The 19450-nt window shown below is 34.9% G+C and overlaps 1 protein-coding gene across 1 annotated transcript in view; it reads left to right on the forward strand.

The window, feature by feature from the left end:
* Window positions 1-512: 512 nt before the first annotated feature.
* LOC136025512 (synaptotagmin-7-like) overlaps window positions 513-19450 on the forward strand; it is a 141275-nt gene continuing 122337 nt past the window's right edge. The window contains exon 1 of the mRNA XM_065701542.1: window positions 513-633. The gene's annotated coding sequence lies outside the window, so the exon portion shown is untranslated. The remainder of the gene's footprint in view (window positions 634-19450) is intronic.

Consider the following 19450-nt stretch of genomic DNA (forward strand, 5'->3'; position numbering starts at 1 on the left):
CGGAATTTCATATGAAACAAGATTAAATGAACGAAATGACAAATTGACATCATGCAACAAACTGCACATAAATTCCCTTACAGTTTGTAATTTGGGTAATTATTTACAACTTTTGGCCTTGATTAAAAAAAAATTTCAAACACGAAAAATTACCGAGTAAACATGTTGTAAAATAACGCATGAATAGCAGTCAGTCGTAGGAACCAAGACCCTATTTTTGATCTAACAAAATTTAAAAGTTTTGAGTTTACGGCCTTAGCTGTAATCGCACAATTTCGATAATAAATCTTATTAACTGAGGCGCAAGGCTTCAATAATCTTGCTCATTGATATCTCTCCCAAATCTGTTTAATTTTCAATATGTATCATTCGATGGTAAGTATAACTAAATATCCTATTATCAAATAAATACTAGTTTTATTGGCGATTTGAAAGAATCGATGCATGCAAGATCGCATGACCCACTGAATCGTTTTCCAAATGTAGAAACTCTATTTCTAGCTAAAGTTTTCAGTTCTTCCCGTTGAGTCGAAGCTAGGATAGAAAAAATGATGGTACCAGCAACTTATTCCTCAAAACTTCGTGTTATCTTTGCATGGATAGATAGTTAGATGGAGAGTAAATGCACGCTTAGTAAGTAGTATTAGATAGTCGTAGTTTGGAAACTTGTCATTCTTATCTATCCCAAATGAGCCATCCAAAGGACACAGTCAATGGTCTGGTTGAAACAATAGGGGGAGGGGGAATCAATTTAAATTTACTCACCCATGATATGGTGAAAAAATCTTGAGACAGTTTTATCATTGTTTAAATATTTGAGCCTGAAAAGTAAATTGAGGATTTCTACTTGGTAAAAATGTTTTCTGTATCATTTTCTTTACTGTGAAGTGGCAAATCTTTTGGTATGAAACCCTATTTTTAGTTATAAAATATTTAACATTGAAGTCAAAAATACAACATTGTCCATGGTAAAAAAAAAAAACAAAAAAACATCTCAACATGTCTAAAAACAAAGGTTGATGTTTTTTTTTACAGGCTTGTCAGTTGATAGAAATGCTGGGGATTGAATTGATTTTAAAATCTTTCTATTTTTAAAAAAGTGAAAATACCAAGGAAAGCTATTTGTTGAAATTTAGTGGAGTGGGAAAATGCCCCCTGCCCCCAGTTGGCGTCCACTAATTTTTTGTATATTAGAAGGATTTGGTTTTGGGTCTGATTCGAAAAATACAATCATGTAATTATAAGCTTAACTATACCCTTAGAAGGCTTCAAGATTAAGAAAATTTACACAATTGTTGAAGAAATTCAAGATACCTCCAAAAATGGTTGTGATCTTGATTAAAAATGCACTATCAAATTTGACTTTTTGGAGAACTCTAAAGAAGAGGTTCCAAGCCCCAGTGACAAGTTTTTTTGTTTCCTCAAGAATTCAAAATTCTCCTTATGTATTATTTGTTGTTGTTGTTTTTTTTGTGTGTGTGTGCGTCCTTTTTTTTACTTTTTACCACTTGTGTGATTTAAGCCAATAAAATAAAACTTTGGAAGGGGGCTAATCTGAGCAGAGGCTTAAAGGTATAATACCCAATTTAAGAAACAAAATATGTAATGTTACAACAACGTACAGATTTATGCTCTTTTGTGTCAAAAGTATAATGATTTTGGTCATAATAGTGCCAAAATATCATTGACAAAAAACTTCGAGAATGTTGATCAGGTAAGAGCAAAAATCTATTTTCAAAGCCTCTCATTCTTCGTACCAGTACTACTTTACTGTGATTAGTTCTTAACTGAGCATATTTGCAGTCCACAATAAATGAATTGGTAATCCTACACCTAATATGTAAGCTCCATTTGAGTGCGTAGATTGGCTTGATGTTCCATCAATTTAGGTATTTTATTATATGTTTCTAACACGCTGTAAAAGGGAGGCCAGTAATTTCTTTCGGAAGGGGGGAGGTTAAATCATATCTTTAGTTCCACTTCTAGATCCAAAAGGAAAGATAGTTTTTACTCCTAATTCCCTTTCTCTTGGAAAATATATTTAAATTGAGCGTAAAATATCTCTGCTTAGGGAGTGGCTGCTCTTTTCTTATGATAGAATGATTTTAAATTGGGAATAAAATATCATATTCATTTGCTTACCATCACAGATAAGAGAGATATGGTGAATATGCCCTAAGAACAAGATTTGTCCATAAACAGAATCCATGTTAAAATGTCAAGGGTCAAAATTCAGCATAGAGACTGGGTATGGTGGCTTCCTCATATTTAGAGTGAAAGGCAACATCAAGACTTGTAACAACTATGGATTATGATGTATGGAAGAGGACATCTGCTGCTGTTATTCCCATAGTCTTAATGTTAGGCTTGGATTTTGTACTTCAGTGCTTCAAAAAGGAATCTTATAAATTTAATCCAATTGCGATCGAAGTAAAAGAAAATATCACAATGTTTCGAGAATATTATACTCGTGGATTAAGGATGACAAGCTGCCTTATATTGACCCTCCATCTGAGACTGAACGAAAATCCGATCGTCCCTGAGTGAGACGGGAAGACGTCGTAAAGAAGGGTTTAAAGGAAATAAAGAATTTAAGAGGGAAGTTAAGGAATGGAGCTTTAGATAGATTTGGTGTAGGAGCAGGTTGCGGCTCTATTTTGGCTTCAGGGGCCTTAGTGTAGCAGCAAGTTGATACAAGTAATAGCAGTAGTTTAATTTTCTTTTTCGGTGGTTATCGTACAGCGAGCTATTTGGTTCTTTAGCCTCGACGTGTTCACAAGTTGTTTCACGTACTGAAACAAATAATCCGTTTATTCAATTGTGTGGATTTTTTATGGTACCACTTTTATTTACCAGAAAACTAAAGCCTGCTTAACTCCTCGCTTTTTAGACTACAATTTAACTAATGTTTTCTTAAAAGCTTTTTAACTAGCAAAGACTATTATCAACTGAAGCTTGATCAATCTTCTCGTTACTTAAAATTATTTTTACCTTTATTTATTCATATTCCTATTCATATTCGGATTTATTCCATTATTCCATTTATTCATATTCGGAACGACTTAGTCTTCTTATCATTGAACTTAAAATATTTTCTTGCACCGTTTACTATCAATTTCTGAAAAGTTTGATTTATTTTATTCACATTTTTATCTAGAACATTCAAATAGTCTGTATATACTAGGAAAGTTTTTCCCCCATTTGACTCCTTGCTCTCCCATAGGCTTTGCTGTGTTCCATGGGAAAAAAGTTTGTCAATACGATCTGTGTAAACGGGGATAGAACACAACCCCGCTTTACTCCTGATACGATACTAAACCAGCTATTAACCTCAATTTCTACCTTAACCACAGAAATACTATTCTTCTATTTAACTCCAATCATTAAGATGTACTCATTTGGCATAATATACAAAAAAAAAATCTTCAGTAAAGCTTTTCTTATGGTTAAGTCAAGCGAATGTTTATAATCTACATAATCAAGTTCTGAAGGGGTCACAAGAAGCGGAACTCTTATCAATTATTAGTCTAAGTGTGAAAATTTGTTCAGTAGGCCCTCTCCCTCTCTAAGAGCCATACTGCTCTTCTCAATAATTCATTTATCATGCTCTCGGCAACTGCGATCTTACTATTTTTAAGCATATCTGTACTGCGCCTAACTCCTTGTCGAAAAACAAACCTTCGTTTGATTTTAATTCCTGCGCTCTTTCATCCTTTGTGTGTCATTTCTTACAACATTGTCTTGCTTTAGAACATTCACATAATGTCCTGCCCATCTCTCTTTAACACTTTCCTTGTCATTAATTGACGCCCGCTTTTAGCTTTAGGCAAGACTTGTTCAGACTGAATGCTTTCCTGCAATTTCTTAACTTAACTGCTGCATCTTCCAGATCCTTGGCAATTCTATCCATGGCCTCTATTTCAGCCTGCTTCGCTCATAGTTAAATGTCTTCTTTAGCTCCATTACTTTCCTTTTATATGATATATCACTAAAAGATTTATTCAACAAACTCCTCCTCTTTTCTACCAAACCTAAAACACTTTCGCTGGTATTCTTATTAGCGTGTCCAAGTTTCCTCCGTAAGATATATTTTACTACTTTGCCGGACTATTTCCCTAAGCTTATTTGATCCATCTCCTAAGATTTCGAATTGTAAGCTCTTACTAAAACAGTTCCTGAAAAGTTCGTCTCAAATTGTTGTCCTGACGTTTACCAGCCTCATAAATTATCAGAAGATGAAACCTTATGCTTACGGAACGTAATTACAACTAAAGTTATATTTTTAATGATACCTTCCCAACCTCAGCAAGACTTAAAACTTTCTTCCTTATTCTTCATGACCCCCACTGTCTGTCTATGCAACCCGTCCTTCTTACCTGTATAAATAAATTTTGTATAGCCTAATTTTATATGTCCTAACACTAGTGACGAGTCTCTAAAATCCTTCAAAATATCTGACTTCTTTCGGTAAAAACATCAACGCCGTATTTTTTCTCTCTTGAAATGTTCCATATCTCAATTCTAATTTTATAAAAATGGTTGTGACCGCAAGGTACTAAATGTATCCCATAGGTGCTGTTTAGGGAGCCATACTTCTCAAATCTATACCCTTGATGTAGATTAGAACTTGACAGCAGGAAGTTCCTTGGATATCCTTGCGTTTCGCCTACATTAATCTTCATATCCCCTCCTTCTTAGTCATTTTTCCCTACCTGACCCAACCCTGCCTCGTTCTGCTTAAACAAAATTCTGCATTTTTACCACAATACCACTTACAACAAGAGATATAGAAGAACTTTTGTCCCGTACATAATTGGTATGTCCTTTTTTGAGCTTTCTTATATTTTGTTTTTCACTATATCGTGTTTTGTTTTTCTTAATAATAAGACTAAATTGGCCTTATGTTGTTACTTAGTTTATTCCCTTTCATTTCCACAAGTTTCAATTTTTTCTGACGACTTTATTGTATTTTGATGTTTTTTTACTGACCGTTTTTCACTTTATTAGTGTTTTTTTTTTCTTTTACTCTATTTATTTACTTTAAGTTACGAATTCGGCTTGGGATAACCATTTTTAGAAATAAATCTTATTTGATCTCCAGTTGAATGGACGTTTGAGCAATTTGAGTATTTGGATTGGAGGATTTGAGCAATCTTGATCACTACATGGTTTCTCACACTTAAAAAAGCTCGCCTACGAATAACAAGAGCTAAGAGCTCATTCGGCACTTGTGACAAGGTCGGAAGAGCTAAGAGCTCATATGGCATGAGAAAAATTCTAAAAATAAATAGATTGATTTAAAAGGAAAATCAGAGGCTTAAGGCCGGTCGGGATTTAAAATAAGAGCTCTGAGACCCGAGGTCCTTCTAAATATCAAAATTCATTAAGATTCGATCACCCATTCGTCAGCTAAAAATACCTCATTTTTTCTAATTTTTCCTCTGCCTTAAGAATCCCAGAATCGGGAAAAACGACTTTATCAAGTCAATTTGTACTGGTCCCTGACACGCCTGCCAATTTTCATCGTCCTAGCACGTCCAGAAGCACCGAACTTGCCAAAGCACTGGACCCCTAGCTCCCCCAAATAGAGTGGATCCAGTCCATGTCAATCACGTATCTACGACATTGGCTTATTCTACCCACCAAGTTCCATCCCGATCTTTCCACTCTAAGCGTTATCCAAGATTTCCAGTTTTCCCCTCCATTTCCCTCCAATGTCACCAGATTTGGTCGGGGTTTAAAGTTAGAGCTCTGAGACATGAGTTCCTTCTAAATATTAAATTTAATTAAGGTCCAGTCACCCGTTCGTAAGTTAAAAATATCAAAATTTTTCTAATTTTTTCGAATTAACACCCCCCCTCAAAATCCCCCAAAGAGAGTGGATTCAGTCCAGTTATGTCATTCACGTGTCTAGGACTTGTGTTTATTCTTCCCACCAGGTTTCATCCCGATCTCTCCACTCTAAGCGTTTGCCAAGATTTTCAGTCCTCCAATATCAAATTTAATTAAGGTCCAGTCACCCGTTCGTATGTTAAAAATATCTAAATTTTTCAAATTTTTTCGAATTAACATCCCCCCAAATTCCCCAAAGAGAGTGGATTCAGTCCGGTTATGTCATTCACGTGTTTAGGGCTTGTGTTTATTCTTCCCACTATGTTTCATCCTGATCTCTCCGCTCTAAGCTTTCCCAAGATTTCCAGTCCTCCCCCCGACTCCCACCGACGACACTGGATCCGATCAGGATTTAATACAAGAGATCTGAGTTACGAGGTTCTTCTAAATATCAAATCTCATATAAGATCCGATCACTCCTTCGTAAGTTAAAAATACCTAATTTTTTCTAATTTGACATAATTAACCCTCGCCCCAAACTCCCCCCAAGAGAGCGGATCCGTTCTGGTTATGTCAATCACGTATCTAGAACTTGTGCCTATTTTAGCTACCAAGTTTCATCCCGATCCCTCCACTCTAAGCGTTTTCCAAGATTTCAGTTTCCCCTCCAACTCCCCCCAATGTCACCGGATCCGGTCGGAATTAAAATGAGAGTTCTGAAACAGAGATTCCTTCTAAATATCATATCTCATTAAGATCCGATCACCCGTTCGTAAGTTAAAAACGCCTCTTTTTCTCTAATTTTTCCGAATTAACCGTCCCCCCACTCCTCCCCAGATGGTCGAATCGGGTAACCGTCTATTTCTAGTTTTATCTGGTCTGGTTCCTGATAAGCCTGCCAAATTTCATCGTCGTAGCTTATATCTGGAAGTGACCAAACTAGCTAAACCGGGACAGACCGACAGAAACTGTGATCGCTATATATATATATATATATATATATATATATATATATATATATATATATATATATATATATATATATATATATATATATATATATATATATATATATATATATATATATATATATATCATACTGTATATATATATCATACTACTATATATATATATCATATATATATATATATATATATATATATATATATATATATATATATATATATATATATATATATATATATATATATATATCATACATTGCAGTATGATATATAAATATCATACTGCAATGGGGAGGCACCCAATGACAGATAACATAGTCAGGAAGATATTATTCAGCTTAAAAAGCCTACCAAAACAAAAAAATGGTTTTAGTAGACCAAAATTTACTAAAATCAAGTAAAATACCATGTAATTTACTGGGCTTCAGTTTCATCGAGAGATGCCTCTTGTCAAGTTCACCCTGCAGCACTCTTTGGATGCACAGTTCTAGTTAGTCAAATTCATAAAAGGTCCACCCTCAAGCAATTATAAAGCAATGCCAGCAGGATTTCCAACAACAACATGTTTAACTAATTTATAAAACCAACGACTACCTCTTTAAATCACTCGTCATATACTCTAGATGTGAAAAAAACAGAATTTTTTTGCACAAGTACCAGTCTTTTTAAGCTTGAGAAACACCAAATGCCGGACATCTATCTTATTGTCATTTTGACCTACGAAGTCAGGCGTCTTTCGGAAGCTCATCTCTTAAAGATAGGAAACAAAAAATTGAGCGGTACAGAAATCTATTATTCATGTAGGAAGGATGAGATATATTGGCAGAGAGTATGGTTTATGATGAATAAAGAAGCTTCTTAGTTTTAATGAAGATGCTAGAATGGTATTCTGGTTGTACACTTATGATCAAAAAGCATGAAGTATCACTCATATTGGTATTTTGGATTCGACGCCTTATGCGTCAGCAATTGCTCTGGAGGATCTTCATCGTTTTTATCCTTTTGTATATTGGTATTTAGAGTTAATTTAAAACTGAAATTTTAGGAAGGGTAAATACGTTCGAAGCAGTTATGATATACATATTTAATTCATAGTTAATGTGAATTTGAGATAAAGGAGTAACTTTATTGCCCATTACAAACAAACATATAAATTCAAATTATTGAGTAAAAAAAAATTACTCAGCTACGGACTGTTTCGAACTGAGCTTACTCAGTCTGAAACAATCACTAAAGAGTCATACCTTTTCAAGGTGGTAGACCCAAAATATACTCCACATGCTTATAGAAAGAAACCTAAAACTCTTCTATTATCTGTAAAAATAATAACTTTTAATTTATTTATTTTATTTTCTTTATTTCCCTCAAAAAATGAGGAGTAGGCTACAATATAATATAAAGAAAAGACAAATGATAACGCTTACAATAAAAAAAATATCAAATATTGATCAAACACTTAAAAAGAGAAAAAAAAGATACAAAAACACTTGCTAAATAATTTAGCCTATAAATCATCAAGAGCCAGAACTGTTACTAAAATCGAAAATAAATTGTGGCCTAAAAGGATAATTTTCGCCTTGTCTTCAAATGTTTTATATTTTTTCTTTATACAGAATACAGGATCCTTCACTTTAAGCTTTAAAACAATCTCAGGGTTACTAAAAGAAAGGGGGTAACCAAGTAAAAATTTGCAAAATTTAAAATAAGAAACTTAAATGGGCGAGAGATCAGAAGATCTGAAATTACAGAAGAGGAGGGACGGGAACAACACGTAAGGCAGAGCAACAGCATACATACGACCAAGGACTTCCGGACGGTAAAGACCCCGGAAACGAATTAAAAGACCAAATGCCTTGCGTAGTTTCATTTGAACATGCTGAACCAGGACTGGTTTAAAATCTCTTTTCGAAGCAGCATAAGGTAATCCCAAATAAGTTACTATTGGCGATGACTGGAAAATAACACCATTACCGCAATCGAGAGTCGCCCTGACATTATCCTCTAAACAATTTACAACAAAAATTGACATTTTTAAAACTGATAAAAAGGCCCAAACCTTTTAAACAATTAATTAAAATATTAAAATTAGAAACAAGACTAGACTTGGACTGGCTTAGAAGGATAATGCCATCAGCATATGCAATGTAAGACAGATTTCGAGATAATGAAACGAAAGAGCAGGAAAGAGAATTAAGGGCATTAGCTAAACATGAATTGAATATATAATGAGAAATAATTCCCTCTTGTCTAATTCCTCTACCCACTTGAATTAATTTGGACTGAGAGAAGAACTGGACAAATACGGATCTTTAATCCAGAATACCAAGAGCGAAGGACTCGAATGACAGCTAGGGGCAATCCAGCATGGATAAAAGCGAGCAGTGCAGATGCATAAGGAATGTTATCAAAGGCCCCTTTGATATCAACCAAGAAGGCGTTTAGCAGTTGACCAGAGATTCTCGCTTCTTTAATAACTTTGCTGAAAGATGCACGGGCGTGGTCACATCCCAAACCTCTCTTGAAACCAAATTGATTAGAACCAACGTCAAGAATTTCAAGAAGATCCTTCAAACACAACTCAAACACTTTCCCAATCATAGAAAACCTAGTAATTTCCCTCCAGGAACTACAAGATGACAAGTCTTTCTTCCCGCTCTTAGGAATAGGCGTAACTATGCCAATATAGAATGACGATGGTACTAAACCAGTAATAAGTAAAAGGTTAAAAAATGCCAGTAGAGTAATAAGAAAAGAAGAAGCGGCAAATTTGAGGTGATTAGCAAATACGCTATCATGATCGTTAGCCGACTGCGCCTTTAATGTTTTGATTGCTTTACATAATATATCCTCAGATATCCTGTAATCAGTTGAAAAATTCTTCAACCTTTCATTTAATTGCAACACAACACTGTTAGAATCGTGCGAAGTCGACAACTTAGAAAAATGATTTTCCCACTCTTTTAGCGATGGTGTGGAATTAGTATCAGGCATGTTAGTCCGCCTATTGCCTCGGAGAACTTTCCAAAGGAGATTCTTGTCCTTGTCGTTATCAATATTTGAAGAAGCTTCTTCCATGATCAGGTTATTATGACGGCGGAGCTCCGCTTGGAATTCGGCCTTTCTCATTTTCATTAGCAAAAAAGCTGGATGCGAGTCTCTAGGCTTACCAAGCTTCCGCCATTCCCAATACGCTTGTTTTGCCGCCTTATTAGAATTTACCAAAAAAGGATTGAGGCTCCAAAAAGGTTTCTGCGCGCCCAATCTTATCCTATTAGTAGGATAAAACTGCCGCAGCACCATACTTTAAGCAATGGATTAATCCAAAATAAAGACAATTAATAGTCAAAGATGGTTTACTGTCCATTGAATCCAAGGTATCAGGAATAAAAACTTTATCAATTAAAGTCCCAACTCTTTCTTGGTAAAGCGGTTTAAAATTTGGATTCCAATCAACCCGATCAAAAAATTTAGGAAGCTTATTACCTGAAGAACGAACTGGGGAAGGACGAGAAGGCAAAGGGGGTAAAGGGTATTGAAGCGGCATGTGGTCACTAACGGGGAAATCTTCGATTACAATAACCACAGGCAAAGGATCACTTGGTTTAGAAGAAAAAACATGATCAATATTAGTTGTACTACCACTCCAATGAATATAAGTAAAATCCTGGGACTTCGGTAAAACAGAAAAATTAGGAAGACAAGATGATAAAATTGTACCCCTTTCATTCGCTATATTTGGATCACAGTTAAAATCACCTAAAATATAAGTACGCAAATTCGACTGTAAACTAGAGACAAAACGACTAAGTTTAAAACAGCATTGAATAAACGCATCAAAAGAAATATCATCATGGTAATCAGTCGGAAAATAACAATTAATTAAAACTACGTTTGAAAAACTACAAGCTAAAAAATTTGTATCAATTGCTAGAATAGTTGCATTAAGAGACTTGGGTAAAATAGAAGCTAAGCCACGGGAGGGAAGCCCACCAGTCGGCATAGCGGGAACAGCAAAAATATCATGCTGAATAGACAAACTAGACAGCAGATTCAACGAATGATCAAGGAGGTGGTGTTCTTGAAGACATAATAACGATGATTTTTCATTCAAAAAACTATGAAGTACAGGTAATTTCCCTAACACACCATTTGAATTAAAGGACGTAACACGAAGTAATACATTCATTTACAAAATTTCTTTCAAATCGGACATCTGAAGCTGTAAACTGGATTATCATTCGAGCCACAACTGGCACATTTAACTGGCACTTGACATGGGGAGTCTTTAAAACATTCAGATTTACATTGATTTTGACCATGGTTAAAACTTTGACATTTACTACAACGCCTGGGCTGAATACGATCACTTTCCACTCGGAAAAGCTCGTAACAGAATTTGATGCCATGTGTGATGTAAAAATGCAGGTATTCTTCTGTTTGAAAAAAAAACTCTCATAGTTTGCGATTTTCCTAGCCGATTAAATTCGATTATACCCGGAAAGTCCGATGCGTAGGCACTAACATCAAAATCAATGTCAACACTTCTTATAATTCCAAAAAATCACCGAGGCTTGGAAGTTATTATACTTTCAGAAAAATTAACCTTTAGAGCACAACTGAGCTTCGATGCATCTTGACATAGTACCGATACCATAACACTATCCTTAGTCGCTTTAACATAACGAATATTTGCACACCCTGTCTTATGAAATTCTTTCTTAGGGCAGACAGGATCCTTCAGTAGGAGAGCGGGTGGTTTTTTATGGTCTCTAATGGAACAGTCTTTAGTGAGAGAGGCGGCCATTCGTAGGAGGGGCACAGTGGGGGATTGAGATGAAGATCATTGCCAGGCGTTATTTTTTTCTCTAAATTACATTCGATACTCCTTAGGAGGTAAGGAATAGCATAAGATGAACAGATCATCAGCATAATTCAACAGGAAAACATTAACCCCGTGGTAAATACGAATAGTGATTATATGCGACTCCGTCTCTAGGAAGCTATTCTCATAAAACGAGGGAGATGTAATGACACATTGTCTAATGCGTGCAGGAATAATGCAATTGTAAATAGTATGACCACCAAAAGAAGGCATCCTAACTTCGACATCAAACTTTTTATTTATATGTTTTAAAACATGCGACTGTAGAATGATCAAGATGTCGACTCAGAACTGAAAGTTCCAAATACAAATGAATATTTGAGTCAAATTCCAAAAAATATCATGATTTGTGAAAATTAGGGGTTCTCCATGGTCCCTAAAATAAGTTAAAAGATTTACGATAAGGCTATATATACCGTTCCTGCTCACACTTTTTACATCTAGCGCGAATCCAAATAAGAACAACAAACAGTTCCTTCTTTAATAGCAAGTAGGTTTATCTGTCTACTCAAGGAAGAAGATACGGTAATTGGACAGTAAGATTCATATTCAGAGGAATCTTTGTCATTTTTTAAAAAAGGCTTCACAATACCAGTGCAAAATCAATAGACTACTACTTTCATATTTTAGAAACAGACCTTATAAACCTCATAATATTTTAGATTTATGACACCACGGGAACGCCTTTTCTTGGGCTGAAAAATCACAGAGGGCACTTAGGCATTTATCCGATAAAACCGACCCCATTTGAAGTAGAAAGACTTACAGCCAAATCTTGCTCATAGAAATATTATAGATTTTTATCGTACGGGAATGACTTGCAATGCATCTTTTCTATATCGGACTTGCAATCCCGAAGCTACATGCTAAACTCGCACTTAGTAAACAGGCTTTTATCGTTCATTGCCAAATTTTATGGCTGGTAAAACTCATTCTAAAGATAATACCAAAATTTACATGGATTAAAAGCTTCAGATAGTGCAATATTTTGAAATCATTTCGGAAATTCAGTGTCAACTCCTTCATCGAAAATATGGCCTGAAATATTTTTAACATAAGCTGGATTATTTTTAACATTTTTCAAATAGTTTCAATCTCCATTTCTTTGAGTAGGAGCTTAGGAATGATATAATTTTGTTTTAAGTTGTTAATTAAATAGAAAGAAGTTTTTTTAACTGAAAGTAAAGTGAAATTAATTCAACATCATAACTTAAGATGAACAGAAATTATTACGTGTATGAGGGGGTTACATCCTCTTCAGCACCTTGCTCCCCTTTTATTTATTTATTTTTATTAATCTCCGATTTGATTTCGTTTTTAAATAATACCGGGAAATCTGACTCCTTTTCTATGAAAAATTCACTCCTTCCACAGAAACTCCCCCCATAGAAAGTTAGTCCCACGTAAAATACCCACCCCCACCAGAAAAATATTCCCAGACAACTCTATTCTACAGGAAAATAACCCAGAAAATTTCGTGCAAACGATTCTGTGTGAAAAATTATACTTAGCATACTTTCACTTGAAAAAGACTTTAATTTCTGATTTTTTTTTAATCATGCTAGAAATATACTCTTCCTTATTCTCCAAATACCCTGCTTCCTAGTAAAAAGTTGATCCCGCAGAAAATTCCCTCCGAAGAATTTATCACGTGGCAAACTCCCCATGGAGAGTTTATTCCATCGAAAAGCCCTCTCTCTTACTGCAAAGTTACTCTTGACAATTCGAATCCGGCTATAATTATCCCTCCGACAATTCCCATTAACATCTCTACATCTACAATTGAGTTGGCAAAGAGGAAATACGACTAATAAAAGAATTTTTTATAGGAATTCTGGTGAATTTCCCCAGTGTGAAATTTCTGCAGTGCGAAATTCCCTTAGAAAGTTTATCCCCTGGAAACTCACTTCCCAACAGGAAATTTTCCTCGTGGACAATCCCGCGTGCAGAAAATTCACCCCTCCTCCCAAAAATGTATGTATACTTTCGAATAACAAATACTATGCAGAAACAATGGGCAAATTTTTATAAATTACAGACTTTCCCCAGGGGCTCTGGGGGACCATGTTATCCCCAAACACATTGTTACTGAACCTTTCAACTATAGGTACTAAATATTTTGATTTCCGTTTGAATGATTCTTTTCCTGATATTCTAGGGCTATGTTTTGATGCGATCACCCATGGGGAAAAACAAAAAAAAGAAAACAAATAAACATATATCCGTGGTCTTTCTTCTGGCAAAAACACAAACTTCCACGTTTTTACAGATGAGAGCTTGAAACTTATACAATAGTGTTCACGCGTACGATAAATGTGGTAGTGTGATTTTCTTTAGGATTCTTTTGCTTTCAGGGGATATTATTCACCTTTTCCCAAAATTAGCCAAATTTTCTTAGGCTCGTAGCTTTTAATGGGTAACACGAAACTTTATAATCTTAAACATTAATAAGTTAATGATATTATATAATAGTCATATCTAAGAATTCTTACTTAGGCAGTTAAATAGCACTGCCTAAGTAAAGAGCGATATGGGCATAATATATTATTTATTGTTTTTAGACCAGGACACTTCATACAGAAGGATTTGTCGTTAGTGATTTCAAAAAGAGTTCAATTGATTAGAAATTGAGAGGGCTAGTACCTTTTATAATGGTTGAAAGTAATTGAAGGGCAAACCCTCCCACTATTCCCACTTCATTTAAAGGAGTTTTTGATGTTAGGCGTGAAGAATGCATATGATAGACCAAGTGGACCAAACAATTCTACATTCTTCGCTATTTGAAAGATGCATAGCCAACGCCCCGCCTGGGCAGTCAAAGGAATATTATTAGTAGCGATAATGGTATTGTTAGAACTAGGAATATGTTTAAGGAAAGCCGAGGGTAGGCAATAGAGTTTGTAATTGGGCATGTATGGATCGATGTAAAATACGTTTTTGTTTTTGTGTGTTCATGGTGCCAAGTCTAATAGAACACTACCGTCGGAGGTAATTTCCCAATAAGTTTCAAATTGGTTTAGCGGAATTAATGCTACACTCGCTGTCATTGGTTTGGTAAAAAGACACTCTAAAAGTACAGTGCCGTTCGGACAATGCTCAGACCTAGAGTACCAGATAAGTCCAGTACAATGATACTCTGACTTATTGCAAGCATTGTATCTGTTATATCATTTTCAAATAGTTGTGCATCTTGATCCATGGATTGTATTGTCAATATATTTAGGGTCCTATTGGATTTTTCAAAGGATAACTTATAGAGAGGAATTCTATTTGCTTTACATACGAGAGAGGAAAGTTCAAACATTTCGGATTTGTTTAGAGAACTTGTTCATGATCCTGTGGCAAAATTCTATGGAATTTCACCATTGACAAATGAAGAATCTGTCTAGGTATTTGAACCTGTGGTAATATATCGTTGATTGGTGATTATATGAGGAACGAGTAGTTTGATATTATTTCTAGATACTCTTAACTTTTCAATTGCCAAAGCAACAAAACTAATAACCTTTTGTTTTCGTACTCGATGTATTACTGCATATTGACATTTGTGTCGGGTGAGGCGTCATATGTTTTTCTTAAAATATAATTGAACGGAGCGAACTGAAACTTTATGTCAATCTTAGCATTGGGATGCATCCATTTAGCTATATTAAATAATTCATCACTTAGTTTACCAACTAAATGGTACTCCTTGCTCACCGCTCACACGAGTTCTGCATCAGTACTAATATTTGATCTATAATCATAGCCCATTGCCAGTACCCTCCTTTCCTTGTAGGACTTCGGAGTCATCAACATGAATTACATATAGCTTGTTAGATTATTGCTAAAACATTTTGATAGATTATTGCTAGTACTCACCAATATTTAGTTTATGCAGACAAACATTTGTCTAAACAATTCAATTCAATTTTTTTTTCAATTCAATTTGTATTAATATAATACGCATAACAAATAAATTACACTGGGTCACCACGGAAATATAGAGCTCGTGATTGTGTTGACCCCATCAATATTTAAAACATAAACAATATTAGTTGAAGATCCAATACCCAAGTCCATTGCCCACCACACAAAGCAGAAAAACAAAATAAAAATCACAGTAACAAAACAATCAAACAAACGTGCACAGATAATGACATCATGAGCAATGAAGCAGAGACGATGAATTAAAAAAAATGAAAAAAAATTGAAAAAAATTGGAAGAAAAAATAAAATAAAAAAATCCATAGAGAAAAAAAAGATTAAAAAAGATTAATGGTGAAAAGTTTCTAGGAAAAAACTTAAAAGTTCATGTCATATTATATTAAATGATTTAGTGTCATCATAAACAGTATGAAGTTTTTTCTGCATGCGCTTATTACCATGTTCCTTGGTGAAAATCTCGATCCCTCCGTTATAAATCGAGAAGAAATACGCTGGTCTTTATGCCGAGGCTCATAATGATGAAGTTCGCCCTTTCTCCCAAGCAAATCAATGGACTGAAAATAAACTGGGAGCATTTGACGGTTATACTTAATTTTAAAAAGGACCGAAGAAAAATTATATAGACAGGAAATAGGAAGAATATGCATTAACAAATAAAGAGTTTCTGTCGTCGTCTTACCAGGGTATGACGAAGGTGATGGTAAATACTTATGTAAAATCCTTAGAGCCCGGTTTTGAACAATTTTTAACGGTTTAAGATGGGTTTTAAATTATGCCAGATAAACAATAGGACAATATGATAAATGAAATGAACTAAAGAAAAATATAACAATCTTAATATTTCATAAGGGAAAAAATATTGCAACCTATACATGATTCCAACTCCTTGTGCTGCTTTAATTCGTAGACGACCAAGATGATCTTTAAACGAAAGATTATAATCAATCTCCACACCAAGGTACCGGATCGAACTTACTCTTTGGATGCTTATATTTAGGCCTTCAAAACCCATCTTATCAAATTCAATAGGCTCTTTATAAATGCGGCTGTAAAAATTGTTTAGTACGAAACTTTCATAGGATAATACGTTGGAAACGGCAGGAGTTTGATTGTCAGGTTCTTTCTTCACCATAACTTTTGAATAAATAAATGTGGATGATAAATCTATGAAGTAGTCCTCATTGGAATGAATTTGAAAATGTATGTTTTAAGAGAGTGGTTGTTGTGGTAAAATGGTTGATAGTAACCATGTTTATACTAACATCTAAACTTTCTGAATTGAATAGATTTAGAGATGAAGTGACTATGGGATAAGATTCTTTACACTGAAAGAAATTTTCAGCTGTCCAAGGAGAAACCCGATGGATATTCTGCAAAAATCGCACGGTCAGCCCCATTTGTAGCTCTAGCGCTTTTGTCATTGATTGCATTCTGTTTGAAGCCAAGAACACATCTTAAGTTATCATTGAGATGAATCTTTTTATTGTCAATGGGTAAGCCAATATAAATCTTCCCTTTATCCATTGAATAATTAAATTGAAATGCACCATTCTTACGAGTAGAGATTGTTCATTGATTACACAACACAAAATATTCAAAATGCCTAATTCCTCATATCTTAGTATGACATATGGGTATAAATCAGAGTTAAGTGATTTTGTACATTATTCGGTTATAATCCACGGGCTTATAATACGGGCTTATAATTATCGGTTATAATACACGGGCCAATCGGTTGATCTACCATTTATCTCATATATACGATCTTTCCTCAATGTATCAGACTTGATAACACAATCGGCTAGAGCAACTTCATACTTTCCCTCGTTGAATCTTATGGTGGGGGAGAGTTCTTTCCAAAAACTAATTGTTTTTTCAAATCATTCTAGAGGCAGAGACATTGCACATAAATGTCACATAGAAATCATTGGGTATTGTCTACATCTTTCATATATTCTCGAATCCAAAACAGAGTTTTATGTTAGCTAACGAGCAGGAACCTGTCTCTTAGCCCTTTGAGTATGACTTTTTGATATCTTTTCTATCTGATACATTCCAGTGTATTTGAATGACATTTACATAGCGACTAAAAACACTGGTTGCAAGTAGAATATACGTGTATGGCTCACTGTGATACCGTTGAATCTCATCTTGTGTCAAAAGATCTGCTTGTAATATTTTCAATGGGAAAAATGCTCTAGTTTTTCGATAGTGACTACCCCGAACTCTATGATTGCGACGTAGTGTGTCTGTGATTGCTCAGCCGTTAGCTTCTTTTCAAGTCCAGTGGCTTGAGCAAATGTTGTGGTTGAACTCAAACTTCCCACTTGTCCAATATTCTTATAAACATGTTGCATAACTTCAACCATTTTAAACGTAAGCACGTAGTGAAATGTCCATTGTCCACTGAAGTGTCCACTGTCCTTTTGCGTACTAACAGGTGAGAGTGATGCAGTGATACTAAGACAGCTTCTCTCGAGTCCTCCCCCACTCTCGTCAAATCATTGCCACTTAGTGTGCTTGTATTTTTCAAAAATGATTTAAAAAATCTTTTGATATTTGACTAAATTTCATTGATCATTTTAAAATGCACCTATTACCAATAAGAATTTTGGGGAGGTTTGATGAGTTTAAATATTTATGCAAATCACTGTCCAATGATAAGAGTCTTTTACTATTTTTTATCAAATCTGATAGTAAATGAAGTAGAATGCAGGTCTTGCCGTAGATTATAACTTCATTTCAACTACCATCAATTTGAGCCAGTTCGCTTTCAGTGAGATAAGTCAAGAGTCTTTTAAACAACTCACGATAGGAATCAGACACTCGGTATGCAAAATATATCAAAACCTTAGACAAATCTTCTTTTGATGTTGGTGCTGGCTGAGAAATTTTGGAATTTTAATTCATTTCCTTCTTGTGATCAATGACATCTATATTGAGCGGTCTTTCACGGTAGAGTTTAAGTTTGTCGACCCGTCGAAGTGTATTTCGAAGCAAAATTACTTTTTCATTGTTGGCAATTGTCTCATTATTAATGAAATTATTGAGATTCTCCTTGAAATGCTCCTTTGGCGAAAGGGTGAGTTCTATTGGACTCAATTTATAAGGTTTGGACATCTAGAGAAAACTGTTTACAAGTTCTGCAATGATTGGCAGTAAAAGTGTATAGAAGATTCCACCGGCTTGAAAAAGCCGTTTTCTTTTAAAATAGTTTCCTTTGCCCGCTGTTGCCGCTAAGGAACGTACAAGTGAACAATGCTGCTTTTTAGGCTGCTTAACTACTTATGGCAGTTGAAAATTACCATCAGTTAAATCTAAACAAAGCTCTGATATGAAATTGATGAATTCTTCGTCAACATCATGTTTGAGTATGTCCTTCCTAAGCTGCAGTTTTGAGTTGTCTTGGACGGTGAATAAATGTCTGTTTTCAAGTAGTTTCTTCAGTGCCACGATGGCAACTAACAACCGTTTGCTGTTCAGTGGAACATTTGCGGTAATTTCATTGTAGAAAATATAAATAACTACACCTAAATCCCTCGGGTGTGCACTGATTGAGGTCCAGTAGAATAAAACGATAGGGTCTATTTGTAGCCTGATTGTATGCCGAGAGTAGAAATATTGGTTCACCTGGATATATTTTTCTGTTTAAATTGATGAGTGAACTCGAATCACGAACTTTAGTAGGTACAGTTCAAAGCTTGTGTCCTCATACACATGCTCTAATGAAAGAGACCATGTAGAGCGTATTAATAGTGTCAATATCTTTGCATATAAAAGTCAAATTATTCAATCTGTTAATCGTTTTCAATTATATGTATATGACGCTTAATTCGTTTAGAAG

The sequence above is a fragment of the Artemia franciscana genome, chromosome 3 (assembly GCF_032884065.1).
Source record: "Artemia franciscana chromosome 3, ASM3288406v1, whole genome shotgun sequence".
Taxonomy (NCBI): Eukaryota; Metazoa; Arthropoda; class Branchiopoda; order Anostraca; family Artemiidae; genus Artemia; species Artemia franciscana.